A 3,208-nucleotide genomic window follows, 5' to 3' on the forward strand; every position below is an offset into this window, starting at 1 on the left:
AGAAAAAAAAAAAAAAAAAAAAATCAAATTAACAACATTTTGGGTTGAGTTGAAGATGAATATTACACGGCTTAGTTCAGAACCATTCTCAAGTTGGATTTGAAAAAATATAGATTTAGAATCAAATGGAATCATTGAAGAAGAAGAAGAAAGAAATGGGGATTTGGGAATTGGGTAATGAGGGACTGTTTTTGCAAATTAATAAACTTTAACCCCTTAAAATGTTTTAAAAAAAAAAAATTAAGGGCAAATTGGTCATATAAGTGATAATTTGTCCTTAAATTGACTTTTTCTATAGTACAGGGGAGGCAGATGTAAAGTCTTAATCTTTTTGGACTAAAAGTGACATAGACTAAACCTCAAGGGGTCCAAATGAAAATTACCCTTAATTTAAACAAGTTCTGAGTTGGTAAAGATTCATTAGGTTCTACCAATAAAGTAAGAAAAAACATTCAATGGGCCGAGGCAAATTGTTGTGTAATCTACATTTGTAACTACTAATTATATTTGCGAATGAAAATTACTATTTTGGGCATCATTTATTAGTGACTTAAAATTTTAATTAACTAAATGCATAAGGGTATTTCAGAAAATCGAAATGTAGTGGTGCCCTTTGAGTTCATGTATTACAATTTTGTAATATATATATATATATATATATATATATATATATATATATATATATATATTTTTTATATATATATATATATATATATATATATATATATATATATATATATATATATATATAAAAAGAAAAAGAGAGTGTTGCATTGACTTGAAAGAGAAGTAAAGCAATTGAATCTAGAAAGTCAGAGGGTTAGAATTTCCCTGGGATCAGTGTAAAGTTCAGCCATATGTTAAAATTATATATAAAAAATTATTTTGAGGATGTAATCAAGGTGGGCATGGCTGGCCTAGATGAATCCTAAATCCAAAGGAAAAAAAGCAATGGAATGTGGATCAAAACTAGTGAAACCTTAAATTCTCCTTCTCCATCTATCTTTCATTCAAGAAAGTTCACAGTTTCTTTACACTTTACGGAAAGAAAAAAATGCAAAACCAAAATCAATTGAATCACTTTGATCGGTTTTGTTATTCAATAATACATTGCGAACAGAAAGAATGGTGAAAGAATGGTGAACCTTTTACCTAAGGAATATGATAGAGTTTAGATTGTTTGAGATTGTTAGTAACATTAAAGTATTTCAAGGTCTCAATCCACTTCTCTTGAGTTTTGAGGAGATGAACAGCAATAGTGTCCGGCCAAAGCTCATGTGTGCATCTAGTCGGCGGTACCGGGAAATTGTACATAGACCACTTAGCATTATACCTGTTCTTTGCCCGGTGACCTTCGCGAATCCAGTCGCCAAAAATCTTGTCTTCTGGTCCCTCCATCTCGTTCTTTGGTATATCAGAGGTCCTAATCCATTCCACTAGATCCCATGAAACTAGATAACCCATACCAGACATGTAATGAACAAAAGGGTCCATGCTAGGGCATGGAATTACATAACCATAATACAAATCTTCCCTAGGCAAGGGTTTTAATGACTCAACCAAGCTATTTAACCTAATATAAGTATCATCATCAGCCTTCATCACATAATGGTATGGTGGGTAGGGTGGGTTGGGCGTTTCCGGCGACCCGTCAGTGCTGTTAAATATCTCCGGCAAGCTTGAGGAAGTATGTGTAAGTCTTACCCTTGTTCATATTCTCTTTACAATTGAGAATTATGATATCATCGTAACGCATGATTTCAAGTGCTACTAACACCTTTTGATCCTCCTTGGTTAAGTTGCAAAACACAAACTTCACATCCACCTTTGCACCGGTTGGTTGAGATTGTGTACCGTAGATTAACCGGAGGAAATGTCAACGGCGAAATTGATCAGGCAACGTCAATATTCCGATTAAAATCCTTAGTTCTGGCACCTCCGGCGGCAGCGACGGTGGCGGCAGAGAAACCCAAGTTGGTGGTAAGAGATGTTGCTGAACATGAATTGTTGCTGGAAGGGATGTTGGAGAGAGCACTTCGCCCAAGCTTGACGAGACCTTCAAATCGAACTTCATTGATGGATGTTAAGATAAAAAGAAGAGTGAGAAAGATGATGGAAGAGACTGCCAACGTTAACCGTGGCGGAGTGTTTTGCCGCTCCAGTTTTGCTGCTTTCATGGTCTTTCAGAAATGAAGCTGCAGATATTTTACATGTGAGGAGAGAGGGGAGATTTGAATCCATGTGAGTCTTATAAATACCTTTCTTGCTTAGGTACCAAACATGTGTTTCAATTTGATTTTTCATGTGTCTTAGCTTGTGAGGAGGAAAAGTTGAAGTGCATGCACTAATGGAGTCCACAGGTTCACACTAGCTTTTTTTCAAAAGAAAGAAAAAGAAAAAGAAAAAAAAAAAAAGGGAAAAAGGAAGAAGAAGAAGAAAGAAAAACAAAGAGAAAAGGGAAAGAAAAAAAGAGAGACAATTTTCTCCAATTTCAGATCAAATATCCCGGGTTATGATCGATTAATCCGGATAGTCCCCTTGATCAGTTGGCTAGAGTCTGTTCGAATCAATCAAATTTGCTTGGATTCGATCAATTCAGATTACAAATTTCAATTTATTTTTATTTTTAGTAAGTTCAATATTTTTTTCTATTACTTCTTGATATTGAAGTTGATCTAACAGAATCGTATTTGTGTTTGTTTTAATTTTATTTTCTTGATTTGTATCAGTTCTAGTTTTGTATCCGCTATAGACAATCATTCTAGTATTTAGACCATTTTAGCTTGGGGTGATCAAATTTAAAACTCATTTGATAATCCATTCAGAAATAGATTTTGGTATTTCTTGTTTCCGAGAAATAAAAAGGTTTAGTAAAAAATTGTGGTTTGATAAAATTGTATTATTTTGAATGATAATTGTAACACAATTTGAAATTTATAAAATTCTATTTCAAGAAAAAATTTTGGTGGGACAACAATTTGTTTTATTGAGCCTATTTAAAAAATATGGGCATGGTTTCATTTTTTTTTTATTTTGTAAACGGCATGGTTTCGTTTAAGTGAATCAATTTTAGAGAGACTAATCATAAATTTTGATGTCTGTGAAGATAAAAACATTGTTAAAACCCTCTTGTATGGATAACAATTTTTCAGTTTTTCGAATACAAGGTCTATTAAACACTTAAAAGTCCTTTTGCTTTTGAAAATAT

The 3,208-nt window shown here is 33.1% G+C and overlaps 1 pseudogene; it reads right to left on the bottom strand.

Annotated features, from left to right (window-relative positions):
- Window positions 1–1,091: 1,091 nt before the first annotated feature.
- Window positions 1,092–2,209, bottom strand: LOC149018687 (beta-1,3-galactosyltransferase pvg3-like; annotated as a pseudogene).
- Window positions 2,210–3,208: the final 999 nt, after the last annotated feature.

This window comes from Hakea prostrata, chromosome 4, assembly GCF_041222555.1.
Source record: "Hakea prostrata isolate BN-2017 chromosome 4, UWA_Hpros_2, whole genome shotgun sequence".
Classification (NCBI taxonomy): Eukaryota; Viridiplantae; Streptophyta; class Magnoliopsida; order Proteales; family Proteaceae; genus Hakea; species Hakea prostrata.